Consider the following 17,267-nt stretch of genomic DNA (forward strand, 5'->3'; position numbering starts at 1 on the left):
AAGAAGTGACAGGACTGATGCTATTTGACTCCAAGACTTATAATCTATAAAAGAGCATTAATCAAGACAGTGTGGTGCTCGCTTTAGCAGCACATATACTAAAATTGGAATGATACAGAGAAGATGAGCACGGCCCTTGAGCAAGGATGGAGTGCTCCATAAAAAAAGACAAGTGTGGTATTGGCAAACCTGAATTTCCCATGTCCGGCAAAAAAGAAAAAACTTTTCAAATGAAGGCCACTGTGATAGGTGGGCTAAGTATGAGCTGTGACCCCATCCTCTCTGCAGACGTGACCCAGATTCTGTACCATCTTTGGTTCCCCACACAAGGCAACAGTGATGCCTGGTAGAGCCTGGGTTTCTGACTTGGCACTGATGCTACTGACCTTGGCAGAAGGGCTTTATAATAGGAAACAAAGATATACACTAACTCTAGGGCTTTCATCCTGATACCATTAAATTGTTCTTTTATAATTAGGCTTTTAAGATAAGAATGATCTGCCCGTTATCACCAAAAAAGTTGTATTTCACCTTTATCCCAGAAAGCTGAGCACCCTTTCTGCACATAAAAGGGGTTTTCTTGTCACTGTTTTTCATAGGAACATCTCCTTCTACACTACCACAGCCGAACTCTCTACTTTCAGAAACAGGGTAGGAACTCCTAGTTGGCAACTTGTCTTTCAAATTAATAAACTATAAACAAAGAAACAACTATCACTTCATCAAGCATTTGGCCATCTTCACCCCTCACCTCCAAGCCTGGTAAGAGCCTCTGTTCTCCACATTCCTAGGTGGACCACTGACCCAAATCCTAGAGGCCCCTCCAGGATTCCCCGAACAGTCTCTGCAGATTGTTCTATCCTTTCTTCTTTGGGAAAAGTCTGTGAGGAGAGAACTGTTCATGGAAGAGTCCTCCGTGATGGACAAGAGAGACTCTGGGTCTGAGTCTGCTAGAGAGATACCAAGAGAGTAAAGTTCTGTTTAAAGAAATAAAAGATGGCACAGTTCACTGATAGAATGACGCACTCCCTCAGCAGAGGTAACAACAGTTCTGAAGATGACTCTGTGCCGATGGGCCACCTGAGGGCAGGCACCTGGGGCAGAGTCATCCCATCTGAGAACACCCGGACTGAACTACGACAAGGTCCACTGAAATGACACAAAAGGTGAAGACGTCAACATTTCCTCTTGATTTCTCCCGAGTTCTAACCGAACTCCAGATTAGTGAGGAAACACCCTGGGGGAGGCCCTCATTTCTCTGACCCGGCTCCTCTGCACTGACCAACACAGGCTCAAAAGGGCCTACAGAGAAGAGAGATCCCGGAAGCCTCTGTAGGCAGGATCAGACTTCAAGGCTACAGAAGGAAATTCCAAATCTGGAGAAGAAGCCTCACGTAGGAATGTGGCTCGTGCGTCCTCTACTCCGGCACGTCTCACCACTGTGCCCTGACGTGCCTGTGTTCAGAGAACAGGTTACAGCGCGACACCACTCTGTTCTCTGGTTTTGTGCAACACCAGGTGGGGCCCAGAGTAGCCAGAGCTGTGGGTTCTGACTGCTGTCAGCCTTTTACATTTTCCCTGACCCACAGGACAAATATCACTTTCTATGTGTGCAACAGTGAACAGAACAAAGCGTGTAACGTTTTATTCAACTAGGCCTCCCTTGCCCTGCCTCACCAATGGTCTAGTGTGCATGCCAAGCACTTGTTTGTTTTAGATATACTTACTCCACAGGGGAAGAAGCAGACAGTGTGGTCCATGGCATCCTAACAGCCAGAGGTCTGGCATCTGTGCCTTTGGAGCCACAGAGGGCCTTCAGACGGCCACAGAACTAGCTGTCCAGCTGCTCCTGGAGCAGCACTCTGATGGTGTTCTCTGACTACTTGAAGCAAAGTCCCTTGGGTTTTCCTTCAGTGGGTGCTTCTGTGATATATTTTTTAGTAAGAAGCCAACAGTTATGACCAACCTAGACAGCATATTAAAAAGCAGACGCATTACTTTGCCAACAAAGGTCCGTCTAGTCAAGGCTATGGTTTTTCCAGTGGTCATGTATGGATGTGAGAGGTGGACTATAAAGAAAGCTGAGCACCAAGAATTGATGCTTTTGAACTGTGGTGTTGGAGAAGACTCTATAAAGAAAGCTGAGCACTGTAGAATTGATGCTTTTGAACTGTGGTGTTGGAGAAGATTCTTGAGAGTCCCTTGGACAGCAAGGAGATCCGACCAGTCCATCCTAAAGGAGATAAGTCCTAGGTGTTCTTTGGAAGGACTGATGTTGAAGCTGAAACTCCAATACTTTGGCCATCTGATGCGAAGAGCTGACTCATTTGAAAAGACCCTGATGCTGGGAAAGATTGAGGGCAGGAGAAGGGGACGACAGAGGATGAGATGGTTGGATGGCATCACCAACTCGATGGACGTGAGTCTGAGTGAACTCCAGGAGCTGGTGATGGACAGGGAGGCCTGGCGTGCTGCGATTCATGGGGTCACAAAGAGTCGGACAGGACTGAGCGACTAAACTGAACTGAACTGAAGCCCCCTAGAATTAGAAGATATAAGTATTGTATTTTTACTCTTAATTAAACCATCATCAATGTTTTACAAAACTAGATGGAGATATTTGAAACAGAGGGGGGACAAAAGACTATTACAATATATGTATCTATTAGAAGTCTATATAAGTAGCTTAATATTTACCTCAATAAATTGTTACTGGTTTTTCAGCTTCAAGAAAACAAAAACCTAAACAACCACAAAGACATCTCCAGTTAAACCTATCAGTACTGTTATTAATTTACAACCACTATTTCTTATTTTGTAATTTTCTGCAATTTATCATTTCAGATTTGTTCATGATATTCTTTGCTATCTAAAAGTCTTTAGATTTTTTGCAGTTAAAAAATTTCCCTTTAAAAAATAATAAAGGGGCACAAATCCAGTTCTAGAACTACAACCTGAGAAAACCCTCCATCCACTCCCCAGTGAGAATACCAAAACTGGTTTAAAAAAAAACAGTCTTTAGAAATCACTGTAAGGGACTTCCCTAGTGGTCCACTGGCTACGGCTCCACAGTCCCAATGCGGGGGCAGGGTTCAATCCCAGGTCAAGGAACTAGATCCCACACCACACCACAACTAACGATCTCGCGTGCTGCTACTAAGACCCAGCAAAGCCAAATAAATATTTCTCTAAAAAGAAACTGTCCCAACAACACATAACAAGTGAAGAAACATTTATTTTAAAAAGTCTACTGAATCTCAGTAAGGGCAGTGAGAGTTCATGGCACTTAAACCACAACCCACTTGGCCCTTCACCCCAGTGGAGAGTGAGGCAAATGCCACTCTGTGCAGTGTGACCAAGGCTGAGAGCTCTGGAGTTCCCCCTGCACACTGGTTTGTTTGAGATGGAATGTGGAGAAGTTTCTAAGGATGCTGTCAAAAACAATGGAGATGTGGGTGGTTAGCAGTTAAGGGGAGTCTAGGAGCTTGATTGGGCTTCCCTGGTGGCTCAATCCACCTGCAGTGCTGAAGACCTGGGCTCGATTCTTGAATTCAGAAGATCCCAGGAGAAGGGATAGGCTACCCACTCCAGTATTTGTGGGGCTTCCCTGGTGGCTCAGACGGTAAAGAATCCCTGGGTAGGCAAGATCCCCTGGAGGAGGGCATGGCTACCGACTCCAGTATTCCTGCCTGGAGAATCCCATGGACAGAGAAGCCTGGTGGGTTACAGTCCATGGGGTCACAGAGAGTCGGACACGACTGAGTGACTAAGCACAGCACACACAGGAGTTTGATAAAGCAACAAGCTCAGAAGGCCATTGTGTCGCCAGAGCAAACCAGTGAAAGAGAGCCAGAAAGCGCCCTCCTAGGGTTTAAAAGAAAAAAAATTAGACTTTCAGTAAAAACTAGCAAACTGGACACATATTTAATTTTGCTCCTTCTCAAAAACCTACTAAAATAACAATGTCATCTTACAAGACAAAGCTACAAGGATGAGATTAGGACAGGAGGCCATTTTGGAAGCCAGAAAACAGGACGGCTTTAACCTTCTCAACTTTAGTGAAAGCTAGATGGAATGGAACAAGACTTTAAAGGCAAATTATTTTTAACCTAAAATTCTATATTCTTCTATATTTGATCAAATTTAAGAGTAGATAAAGAATAGATTGAAAAAAGCCTTTGATGCAGGAAATATGTGATCCAACATTGGACAGAGGCAGTAAACCCCAAGATGGTGGTGGTGAAATGAAATGGCAGGATGACAGCTGGGTATCAGTCCAGACTGGAGCAGGCTGCAAGGCACTGGGGGAGATTATCCTGGGAGAAGATCAGACACCATGCATATAAATTCCTTGAAAAGAGAAAAATACCGTGCAGACTTCAGGGCTGGGTTAGAATAGAACCCACAGAAAACCAAGGGAACAGACAGAGACTTCAGGCGAGCAGCGCCTGAGGAATAAGATAAACATTCATGCAGGAAAACAAAGGAAATCATCATTTTCCACCTGGCTCAGCTACTATACATGGTATTTCAGTTCAGTTCAGTTGTTCAGTCACGTCCGACTCTTTGCGACCCCATGGACTGCAGCACACCAGGCCTCCCTGTCCATCACCAACTCCCACAGTTTATCCAAACTCATGTCCATTGAGTCGGTGATGCCATCCAACCATCTCATCCTCTGTCGTCCCCTTCCGCTCCTGCCTTCAATCTTTCCCAGCATTGGGGTCTTTTCCAAGAAGTCAGTTCTTCGCATCAGGTGGCCAAAGTACTGGAGTTTCAGCTTCAACATCAGTCCTTCCAATGAATACTCAGGACTGATTTCCTTTAGGATGGACTTGTTTGATCTTGCAGTCAAGGGACTCTCAAGAGTCTTCTCCAACACCACAGTTCAAAAGCATCAATTCTTCGGTGCTCAGCTTTCTTTATAGTCCAACTCTCACATCCATACATGACCACTGGAAAACCACAGCTTTGACTAGATGGACCTTTGTTGGCAAAGTAAAGTAATGCCTCTGCTTTTTAATACGCTGTCTAGGTTGGTCATAACTTTTCTTCCAAGGAGCAAGCGTCTTTTAATTTCATGGCTGCAGTCACTGTCTGCAGTGATTTTGGAGCCCCCCAAAATAAAATCTGTCACTGTTTCCACTGTTTCCCCATCTATTTGCCATGAAGTGATGGGACCAGATGCCATGATCTTAGTTTTCTGAATGTTGAATTTTAAGCCAACTTTTTTACTCTCCTCTTTCACTTTCATCAAGAGGCTCTATAGTTGTTCTTCACTTTCTGCCATAAGGGTGGTGTCATTTGCATATCTGAGATTATTGATATATGGTATTTACATAGTTATAATATTGTAGACAGTAAGTATCAGTTTAGACAAATAATGACCAACTTGAAAGAGGGAATGAGGACTTGTACTTGTGGAACAGGAGTGAGGAGGAAGAAAGCATGTATAAAAATTATGCTTGAAACTGAAGAACCAAGTCATAGCATTACAAGCATGTTACATACAGAACTGAATGTAAATGTAAACGCAAATACCTAGAGAATCAGGTAAAATAGGTGAGGTGCTAACCCTGGAGAAGAAGGGGATAATGTGGGACTGCTGGTTTCCGTAACAGCTTAACAAACTCTTGACTCTAAAAACTGTGTGCATTCTAACTTTAAATAAAAATTTTAAATGTATACTTCTATCTCTCCTATTCTCTGTCACTTCATTCACCAGTGTTCAATTTTCATGACTAGTTTATACTAGTACAAAAGAATTAATTTTGTCTCTGCCTTGAAGGCATTACTATGAAGGCTATGAAGACATTCAGAAATCCTGCTTTTAATAATAACAGTTATCATTACTGTATGCCCAGTACTGTACTAAGAACCTTGATGCATAATCTCCAATTTCTACAACAGCCATGCAAAGTAGGTATTGTTTCCATTCTATAGATGAGAAACTGATGCTCAGAGATGTTAAATAATTTGCTAACCTGCAGCACAGCTCCCTGATCCCAGTGTTTCTGTTCTTCTTTTCATTAGATCACATCACCTCTTTCTAGGGTTTGACTTTAAAGAAAATAAAAAGGGGGGAAAGAAATGCAGCAGTTCTAAGAAGTCCCTTGCAGGAAGGACAGGGAGGGGAAGAAGAACCGTGAAGGATTCAGCAATATTACTAGGTAGCTGTCTACTGACTTAACCGAGCTTAACCCCAAATCGGAATTTCCAGCTGGTCATGTGAGCACAGAAAGCAATTTTTAAACTCTGGCTAGGAGCCCCTATGATTACAAAAATAAGAGCTCCATTCTGCTCTTATTTTGAAAGGAGATGTTCCAGCTGCTCTAGCATGGGCCTAAACACCCTGGTGAGGACGCTAAGAAGACACGGTTTTGTGTCCAGGGACCCCCAGTCATCCTACAAAGCTGATTTCTGAAAAGGCAAGGACAGAGGCATAGGTGCTTCCCCGAGGTGAGCGGGGTCTGGGATCTTGGACTAGTCCATCTTTAGGGTCCCTTCTGAGTAAGATTCTAGGTTGTGTTTATCTTGGTTTAAAACATGAGGAGTTTTGAAAGCGTCTTGGCCAGTCTCCTTTCTGAAATCACTGTGTGTTATCACCCAGACACTCACCTGGCTATTTAGGTCTGCTGGCTGGTTGGCTCAGGTGTGGGTAAAGCGCCCGGTTTGGGGAAGAGCAATGTTGTTTACATTCTTTCTTTCTGAAAGTCACAAGCCACCGGCAAGAAATGAAAGTGAAATCAGGGGACAGTGTCATCAGTCAGCAGAAATGTGCCAAAGTTCAGAGAGCTGTTTACTTAGGCACGACGTGCCTCCCAGCCAGTCATAAGCCTGGGGCTGCATTGATCTGCCGGCCCCTCTCCACCGGCCTGGATTCTGGAGGCTGGACACTAGGAAGCCAGCGAGAGAGAAGAATCCACTGAACCTGATTTCCTGCTCCTCCTCGTGAAGAGCGCTTTGTGCATTCTGCATCTTCTTTTCGGTAAGTACCTGCCTTGTGTGCCCAACAGCTCGCCCAGATGCGTGCTGCTCTGAAGACAAGTGGGCTTTCCTCTCAGACCCTGCATTCTAGCCACGGACCCAAGAAAACAACCGGTAGTCAGGGTCTGGGGACCACCGCCCCACCCCCACAGATGACCCACCTCCATGAGCTCAGCTCTCCCCACCTCCTTCCCCCTACTCCCTTCGCATCAGCCTGTGGGCCTGTGGCCTCTAAAGCGGTGCAGGTAATGCCAGTATGACCGGTTAGAAATGCAGAGGACAGCGATGGGCAGTGGGATTTTGCACTGAGTCTATACAAATCGTCTATGGCGCATGAAGTGGAAATAGGCGGCCAAACAAAGGCAGATCACAGACTTGCAGTAGCTAAACAGGAATACCATGAGTCCTCCTGAAAATACACACTGTAGACTAAGACTGTCAGAAAAACCTGTGCTCTCGACTCAGAAAGAAGACAGTAGGGTCTAAGAGATTTTTAGACCTGGTGTTATTAGACTACATTGCTTTTCACAACTTGATGGAAATTCATAGTGGGATTTTAGTTCTGTTGGTGCAGATGTTTCCCCTAAAATTTCCAGTTAGCTTCTTCACCTGTAAAATCAAACGCTCCTTGGGAAAAAGTAAACACATATGTATTTGGGATTGTCTTTCCTTCCTCCCTCGTGACAACTGAAGTGCATTTTTCAGTATCTTCTTCCTAAACCTTATCTCTCCCAAACTCCTGAATCCGTGCCTATAACAGTCTCCTTTAGATTTTGCATATTCCCCTTTCTCAACACTCTTTCCGGCCAACCCACCTGCTTTATCTAATCGCTAACACTGTTTTCTAAATTTCACTTTTACATAAATAGAACGCATGACTCTGGAAATATTTTTAATGTGAAAAGAAAAGAACTCTTGCCCACAGTGCCCAAAGATACCAGAACTAACATCAACATTTTAGAACATTTCCTTAGTATCTTTCTTGCAGTCACACTGTATAGTGTGATTTTAGACCTGGTTTTTCTAAAGGCTACATAGAGTTTTATTATCTTGATATGTCATAATTTGATTCTAATGTTGCTTCTCATTTTTGGCTAAAGTAATACTATGATAAACATTCCTGTATATAAATCACTGATGGCATTTCTGATTGCTGCCTGACTAATAAGGGGAATTAATTGCCCAAAGGGGTATGATGATTTTTAGTGTTTTTAGTGCTTTTTGCTCTACTGCCTCCCAGAAAGTTTAAGAATTTTCACATCCACCATTATTCTATGAAGATGTCAGTTTTATTGCACTGTTGGTATCAAATGTTTTTATCTGCAGTTTTGATAGGGAAACTCAAAGACTATTTGGCATATCTTTGATTATATTACTTGAGGTGTAGACTTTTTTTCATGTTTGTTAATGTGACAGAGTGATTTACAATAAGAAATAGATGTTCCGTCTCCGTCCCCATTTCTGGCACAGAGCTCCTAAAATCCTTGGCATTTTTTAAGTGGTAATAGAGGTAAAGGTGGTTTTGTTTTTCTTTTTTAATTCACTACAAACCCTTTTCAACCACCTCTGTGCTTATGTTAATGACTCAACTTTTGGAAAGTCCCTAAGGAGAGGGGCTGGTTGCCAGGGAAAACAACCACATATTTAAAGGGTTAGAACCTTCAGCCCCAACCTCCAGGGAGGTGAGAGTGGGTGGAGATAAGAGTATGTCACCAATGGGCCAATGATTCCATTGATCACACCTGAGTAATGAAACCTCCATAAAACATCCCTAAAGGACAGGGTTCAAGGGCTTCTGGGCTGGTGGACACATGGAGGCGCCGGGAGGGTGAAAGGCCTAGACAGGCCATGGCAGCTCCGCGACCCCACCCCCATCCTCTGCCCCATGCGTCTTCTGGGTGGCTGCTCCTGGACTGTGTCCTTTTAAGTTGAACCAGTACTCTAATAAAGTAGACTGCTGGCCCGAGTTCTGTGAGCCGCTCTAGCAAATTAATCAGACCCAAGGAGGGGGCTGTGGGCACCTCCAAGCTGCTGCTGGTTGGTCAGAAGCACAGGTGACGACACAGGCCTGTGACCGGGGGCTCTGTGCCCTCAGCCTGTGGGAGGTGCCTCCTCCAGGTAGACAGAGTCAGAATGGAACTACAGGACATCCAGGTGTCGCGGAGAATTCCTGGTGGGGGGAAAATCCTTGCACGTTTGGTGGAGGCTACAAATAAGGAAAAAAGAGGTTTTTACAGTTAACTACTTTGCATTCCTTCTCAGGTGAAATATCTCTTCATGTGCCTCATCCATTTTCATGGGGATTAAATGTTTTTTAACTTTTTGGCATAAAGATTTTTTTATATTAGGTATATTAACCATTCCATATTGGTTGCAAATATTTTTCCATGCTCACTGACTTTTAATTTTGTGTTTCTATTGTATAGAAATGTATATTTTCCTGGTTAAATCCGTACCATTTTTCCTTTGTGGTTTCAATTTGCTCTTAAGCTCAGAGCATTCTTTTTTCGTTCATAAATCAAATATCTACTTTTTTATAGATCTTTTTTGTCTGCTTGTTCCTTACATCTCACTGCTGGGTCCATGTGAAATTTATTTTGGTATGTGGAGGGAGATGAGTCCCTAAAATGGTTTTAACTAATTGCTTCAGCATTAGTTAAAGGAAAGCCCTTCCCTCCACTGAATTATAATGCCACTCTTATGTCTTCTTAGGCGTGGCTTTTCTGATAGTCTGCTCTCTGAGCCGTCCGTCCAGTCCCTGTCCATCCTCTTCTGTTGATCTCACTTCCCCCTCAGTTACTTCTACCTGGGAGCTGGGCACTGCAGTGACCTCAGTGATCAGTCTACTTTTGGTCTCTTCCAGTGAATTGCATCTTCAAGTAACGTAATGTATAACAAGTATCTTTGGAGGTTTAATCCTCCAAAGCAGGTTCTATAGTAGGTTCTATAGAAACTGAGACACTTTATTCTGTACCCCTGGACTCACACCTTAGTTTTCTCAGCCCTGTCAAAAGGACAAACCTGAAACAATTTAGTGGCTACTTGACTCATTCCTTCACTCACGGGAAAACAAGCCACAGATCAAGGGAGCATAGCACCTCACGAGCAGGGGAGCACCCTTCCTAGGGAACTGGGACAAAAGCGAGTCCCACAGAGCACTGGAAGAGGTCATATGACTTGTAAGGACACCCTGACCTCATAGCCAGCAGGCCCTGCTTCCTAGGGAAGGTGAACTGGCTAAGGCTGCTGGAGCGCTGTGAGTGGTGTATGTTAGGTTTCCTTGACAGGTATTTCTCGCGCAGGCTGACTTGGGTTTAGATTTGTGACCTGGGCTGGGCCACTGGAGCCACCTCATTTTATGAGCCTCAATACACAAATGAACTTTATCAGCCAAAACCTGTGGGCTTTGGGAGGAGATCCCCAGATCTTCTGTGAGGACACAGACCTACTGCCCACTCGGCAGCAGGAGGGAGGTGGAGGTCTCACAGCAGAGACCTTGGCAGAGCAGAGAACACACAGGAGCCGCAACGTCAGCCCCTTCCCGAGCATCCCACCCACTGGCAAGCACCAGGCCTCAGTTAGCGCCCCTCCAGGAGTGACCAGGGGAAGATCCGCCTTCGGAGGGACGGAGGAGGAGGCCTCAGCACATGTGCAGCTCAGTTTGTCTGTGACTGGCTGAGTTATCTTGCTAGAGTTATGAAGCCATTTTATGTGCGTTACAGGCTCCAGATGAGAGGCGCACCCTCCTGTGTGGGGATGGAGGGCAAGTCCTAGAAGACTTGGTTCCCTCCGGCCAACTTGCAAAATACCTTTGGCAAAACTGAAGGACTAAGGCTTAGTGACGGTCTATCAGTCTTCACCTCCTCCTCCTCCTTCCTTCTGACTGCTGGGGCAAACTGCGATCACCAGCTTTAGAGCAGGGCTCCTGGGCAGGACTGCCAGAGACGAGGCCCGGCACTGCCCCCACCCCAACTCAGGAGCTCTCCACACCCCCAGCCCTGCTGCCTGGGACACGTGCCTCAGGTTCGGGGAGCAGGGGCTTGAGGTGAGGACGTAATCCACACCTCTCACCCTGGCCTCTGAGGCCCCAGGGACCCGGTGCGCTTGCCCACCCCTGTCCCCTTGGTCAGCAGGCTGCCACCCTGCCCCCAGTCTGCTCCTCTCCCAGCGCGGTACATCTAACCACTGCCCCCTCCTTCTGGAAGACTCTGCCTGGCTCTTTCAAAGCCCTCAGGTCACGGATCAAACGCGCGCCTGGCACACAGGCCCTCCCCTGGAGGCTCATCATTTCCTGCTGCCAGGCTCTCTGTTTCACGCCATCCTGTTTATCTGCTTTCCCAAATCGCTTCAAAACTTAGAATTAGCTTTGTGAAAACAAGTGCTCGGTGTTTGGTGCCCCAGCTGCCCTGCGTGTTGCTGACTGTCCAGAGCCTGTGACTCGGGACCATCCTGCTTGTGTGACCCCGGGGGTCACAGGATGAAACCCTGGCTTGGTCAGTGCGAGGGGGACAGTGACTCCGGGCAAGTGCAGGAGGCAGAGAGGGCAGGAGCAGCACAATCCAGAGGGGCTACTGAAGGACCTCCCCGGGCCCAGTGGTTGAGACTCCGACTTCCAACGCAGGCGGCGTGGATTTGATCCCTGGTCAGGAAACTAAGGGTTTTAAAGAAGAGGGACAGCCAAAGGCAGTCACTGGTTTCTAGTACTGTTATCTGTCTTCAAACTCTCGTTTAGGTCCTGTGAATCTTTTTTTAAGATTTTTTTTTTCCTGATGTGACCATTTTTAGTCTTTATTGAATTTGTAACAATATTGCATCTGTTTTATGTTTTGGTCCCTGTGGGATCTTAGCGCCCCAACCAGGGATCGAACCTGCACCCCTTGCATTGGAAGGCAAAGTCTTAACCACTGGACCGCCAGGGAAGTTCCTGGGTCCTGTGAATCTTAGCCTCCTGTAAACTGCACTGTGCAGTCCTCCCAATAAAAACCAAACAAGAATGGGTCCCAAGGTGCAGGCACTTCCTCATTTTTAAGGATTGTTCCCCCAAACTAAAATTTTTTTTTTGACCTTTGTTCCCAGCTGGATAGTCTGCTTGCCAGCAGGGCTAATGAGCAACAAAACGACTGGACCAACAGAGAGTTAATATTAATGGAGCTGCTGAGACAGTCTATCCCGGTGGCTCGCTGGAGGCGGAGGGGCAGCGGGCGCTGCACTCTGCAGTCTCATGGTGTAGTCATGTTTCTGCTGGCCGAGCTGCTTTATTTACATGGAAAAATTAAATAAATCCAGACGTCATGGTGTTCCATAAAAAGCCACCGTTGGCCCGGCTGTCCACGCAGCCTCTGAAACCCAGGTGCTGCTGCCGTCTTAAAACATTCGGGCAACGCTTCTGTGGCCTCGTTTTCAGAAATAAAAACCTGGGCTCACATTTCTGCTGGAGGAAATATGACATGTTTCCCTTCCTTCTTCCCTTTTTGTTTGCTTCTGTCAGAAGCCACACCCAAACCATGAACACACTGGTCCCCAGTCGTGCACAGCCAGACACGCTCCCATCAGGGCCGGGGCCTCCTCTGGCAAGCCGGACCTCTCCTCCGCCAGGCTCTGTTTCTCTGACTTTCTTCTGCTCGCGTTTTCTCCCCTGGGCTTCGCTGCCTCTCCGTTCCGCTGCAGCCCCACCCTCCGCCTCTCCTGGCTCTTCTCTCGTCTCCCCTTCCTCCCCTGAACCACCACCTTGTGGGCAGCAGTCCACTTGTTCGGATCAAATTAGCTCCCTTCAGTCTCACAACAACCCCCAGGAACAGGCCAGTGGGTGCTCTGAGGGCAGGGATATTGGCGCGGCCAAGCCTGTGAAACGCTCAAGGTCATGTGCTGTGAGTGACGGGACAGGGCCTGAACCCGGCTGGTCTGGCACTAAGGTCCATGCGCTTGATCGCCACGTCCCTAACCGCATCCCAGAGCCATCGGCGCCAGACACCAGTGAGGCCAGGCCCTCCAGGGACACTCTGTTTGTGAACACCAGTCCCAGTGTCTCCCCCAGAACTCACTTCTCTGAGCCTCAACTTCCTCTCCACGATGATAATAATTTAAGTAATACTTACTAGGTAATATTCCCCAGGCTGCACGTAAATCACTTCATTTAATTTCCACAACATCTACAAAACACGTTCTATTATACCCGTTTTCCAGATGAGAAACCTAGGCAGAGAGACGTTCACGTAGCTAGTCAATGGCAGAGCGGGGATCTGAATCCTGGACACACAGCTTCAACGTCGATGCTCAGCCGCACTGCTCCACAGCTTCCCCGCTGTGCCAGATGAAAATGCTGGGGTATCTGCCCATTATAGATGTAAGCGTGAGACGGGAGGACGCGTGCGGGGGGCCCGGCCTGGGGAGGCGGAGCTCAGGCTCTTACACTGATTTCACAGTCCTGCCCTACAGGCTGCACCAGCCTCGCCTGGGGAATTTACTGAGCCTCACGAAGCCTCCATTTTCCCCTCTGGAACATGGACGTGATAACAGTAAATGTGTTCCCACAGTGAACTTAACACTGGACTGACACGCAAAAAGACTGTGAAGTTTAGTATTTAATCATTAAGTCCTCGGTCGAGCTAGATTCCTTCTCAGACACACCTTCCAGTGATCACAAAGACTTCTCGAAGCAAGTTCTGCCCTCTATGGTCCCCTACAGCTTTCTTAAGTCATTAATGAGAAGAAAAAGCCCGGGAGATGAATTTGTAGCCCATAACAATCTGAAGACCCACTTGTTTTTCTTTTGAGCGTCTGTTCCACAAAACTGGCAAGCTCTATAGCGTCTGATGGCAGCAAATGATAACACCCAGGTCTTACCAGGCAGTTCTCAGGGCCGTGGCAGCGGCTGGTCCGCAGCCTCAGCCGTCAGTCACACGGCAGTCCATCCTTGCAGGTGGCCTCACTGTCCAGCCCTGAAACTAAGGCTTACACACGTCTGAGAAAGAGGGGATGAGCTTGAGGAAACTGAAGTTTAGGAAATGGGAAGAAGAAAAAAAATAAACAGAGAAGGACCTGAAGGAAGAGAGCCAGGACAGAGAAGTAGGTCAAAAAAATCAGAGGGAGGCATTTATGAAGCTCTGTGGGCCATGGCTGGACGTGCACGCTGCATTCAGAGGCTGTTTGGTGGATATTCACAGACCTGCCAGGGAGTGCTGGGGGTGTAACAGTTAAAGACAGATTTTGATAGAGACAGACGGCCATAGACTTTTGTCTAATTCGCATAACATAAAATTCCTTACTCTCATGAGGTTTACATTCTATTGAGGGCTGTAGGCGGAAGACAAAGTATTTAGGATGTTAAGATGGTGGGAAATGCTACCGAGGGAGAGCAGCGTGCCGTGGAGAAGCCGTCACAGGTTCAAGATGCCAGCCAGGGACAGCGTCACTGAGAAAAGGATCTCTGAGCAGCGACCTCAAGGGAGGCAGCAGACACGTGCTAACAGAAGAACACTCCAGGCGGGGGCATGCCAGCACAGAGGCCCGAGCCTGTCTGAAGGTTTCGGGGGATGCTCAAGGAAGCCAAAGTGGCAGGAGCTGAGGGAGGGGCTGGAGAGCAGGAATAAGGGGAGAAGGCGTCCAGGGGCGACAGGGGCACTAACAGCCCTGGGAGCCCTGTTCCTGAGGAAGCAGGAGGAAGGCCACATTACCGCAGACGTCGTCCCAGGAAAGTGGATGCCTGCGGCCTCCAGAGTCTCTCCGGGTAACAGGCTCCAGGACACCGGTCGGGCACAGCACACTGTGTTCCTCCCCGGCCCAGGAATTCAGGCGTTCCAGTCTCGTCCCCACCCTCTGGGATTGAAGGGCACCCTTGTAGACACTTGCCGGCCTCTCCCATGGGCACCTAGAAGGGCTTATTAAACACTTCATGGATGAAGGAGAATTTCCCCTGGTGGCCTGACATGAGGGACAGTGCAGGAGCCCCCAGCACGCGTCACCTGGGACAGACAGACAGGTGGTGAACTCTGGCAAATGGCGAGAAACTCAATAAGGCCCAACTGTACATATAAAGTCTTGCTACTGAATGTCAGTAGACCTTCAGGCAGGAAGAATGAATTGAAAAAAACAGAATGACGAGTGACTACAGGGGTGTGAGGGTATTTTTGCTAAGTCAGTGCAGACAGGGAGTTGTGTGGGCATCTCTCATGTTGGGACAGTTGGAAATGGAATATGTGAAACCTGATTAGAGCAGTGACAAATTGTTTTTAGTGTTTTTGTTTTAGTCACTGCCAGGCTACTCGGTCCATGGAATTTTCCAGGCAAGAATACCAAAGTGGGTTGCCGTTTCCTCCTCCAGGGGATCTTCCCAACCCAAGGATCAAATCCCCGTCTCCTGCATTGGCAGGAGGGTTCTTTACCACTGAGCCACCAGGGAAGACCTGGTGACAAATCAGAAGTTATAAATAAGTGCATGATCAGTATTTGTATACAAGGCACATAATGATTACGCTGGCAGATATCCCAGCATATAAGAAAGTGTCTGGGAGCTGGAGATTGTAGCTGCAGACCTGCTCTGTAACAGAAGGTCGATGGGCAGTTTGGAAAGTCCATTCTGACTCTGCAACTAGAGAGAGCATGCGCTGGGCCTCCGGCCATCTGAAGTGAACAAACCAGTGTCGGTGGCGAGAGCCGGCCTTCCTGCTCGGTCAGCCCTTCTCAAGTGTTCCTTACAGTCAGGGGAGAGGCCAGGGATGGACCCATGCTAGGCAAAGCTCCCCGGGCACCGCTCTCTGCCAGGCGTCCTGCACTCAGGACGTGGGCTGCCAGAGGGACTGGCAGGGTGGCAACCTGCCGGGGCTCTAATCCTTCAGACACAACTTCAGGAAGGTTTCACTCGTAACACGAAAGTGGCAAGAACGTAATTTAGAAGACCAGGACCCTATGTCTGTGCCCCTTCCTACCATCAAGCTATTGATGTGAAAGCTTCAGAGGTGCTTAAACTAAAACAAAACAACAAAAAAAGAAGTGCCTCAGATGAACAGTCTGAGAGTATTTTCCTCTGGTGACAAACGTGAAGCCACATACTTGTACTGAGTCCAGATCCATGTCTTGGTTCAGGGGCCCCACTGCCACAAAAGCCTTATGCTTTATGATGGCCGTTACGACAGCAAGACGCTAGCAGCCGTTATTTATAAAGAGCTCGTGTACACTGACAAACAAAAACCAAAACTAAAAACGATGGAAAAAGAAAGGAACTGACAGCATTCCACCCCCCCAGAAAAAAAAAAACAAAAACCAGAGAGTCAACAAACACTCGAAAAACATTAAACCTTACTCAACAATAGCAATGCTGTGTCATTTTTCATCACCAAAGATGAAAAGATGAGAAAATTCAATAGAGATGATGAGACAAGCACTCTCAAACTTCTGGTGGAGGAACACACTGATTCACAAAGACAGTCACCATGGCATTATTTACAGAGCTGCCAAACAGTGTTGTAAAACAGAATATATAAACTGTACACCAAAACAGTGTCATAGAACAGGATATGTAAACCACGCACGGTAGTACAGCTAACCCAGCCATTAAAAATATTGTTTAGGAAGCACTGCTAGTGACAAAGGGAAATATTCATGCTACAGTGATGTTTACAAAGGATACACACAAATTTACGCAATCCCAACTGTATAAAATATTACAGAAGGAAATGTGTTGCTGGGTGGTTATTTCTACAACCTTGACGTTATCAACAATTTTTAGTCTTGTCTCCATACTTTCACATTTTTCTGATTTTCTACAACCAACATGCATTACTTTATTAAAAACAGGAAAGACTTCACTTAAAAATAGCAACAGTGACTCAGCAGTCTCCCTTCTGCCCGCTGAGGGAAGCACAGGCTTAACATTAAAGGGAATTAAAGAGCTCACTGTGCTGAGAACAAGATTACAAGGATTGTTAAAGGCCAACACCAGCAAAAAATCGGGGTAGGCTCTCAGGAAGGCAGAGAAGGGTGCCCGAGGGTTTTCCCACCAAATAACCATATCCTTTCACTGGGACACGTTTAGAAGAAAGAAGCTAGGCCGAGCCCCCAAGCTCTCTGTCCACAGCCCGAGAAGCACGGGGGGACACCCCAGCACTGAGTGCGGAGCGGACACACAGCACAGCCCCTCACCTCTCGAAGCTCTGCTGTCCTGTTAGATATACGTCAGATCAGTACGCGCGGTACCTAAAGGATGCTATGTGACATTTTCACTCATTCAAAAAAAAAGTTCCTACTGCGTATCAGGCACCATTCGGGGGATAAAATAGACAGAC

General features: G+C 46.9%; 1 long non-coding RNA gene and 1 other non-coding gene across 4 annotated transcripts in view; one reads left to right on the forward strand and one right to left on the reverse strand.

The window, feature by feature from the left end:
• The window catches only part of LOC138987589 (uncharacterized), an 86,650-nt gene extending 71,741 nt beyond the window's left edge, over window positions 1-14,909 (reverse strand). For 2 of the 3 annotated variants that reach the window (XR_011463934.1, XR_011463936.1), the window contains exon 1: window positions 6,619-6,745. This is a non-coding gene — a long non-coding RNA (uncharacterized lncRNA). Of the gene's footprint in view, window positions 1-6,618; window positions 6,746-14,660 lie in introns of those variants that run through there. The other variant, XR_011463935.1, reaches the window with a different exon arrangement.
• On the forward strand, window positions 75-181 carry LOC138987708 (U6 spliceosomal RNA). Its single transcript, XR_011464087.1, has one exon. It is a non-coding gene; the product is annotated as a U6 spliceosomal RNA (small nuclear RNA).
• Window positions 14,910-17,267: the final 2,358 nt, after the last annotated feature.

Source organism: Bos mutus, chromosome 4 (assembly GCF_027580195.1).
Source record: "Bos mutus isolate GX-2022 chromosome 4, NWIPB_WYAK_1.1, whole genome shotgun sequence".
Taxonomy (NCBI): Eukaryota; Metazoa; Chordata; class Mammalia; order Artiodactyla; family Bovidae; genus Bos; species Bos mutus.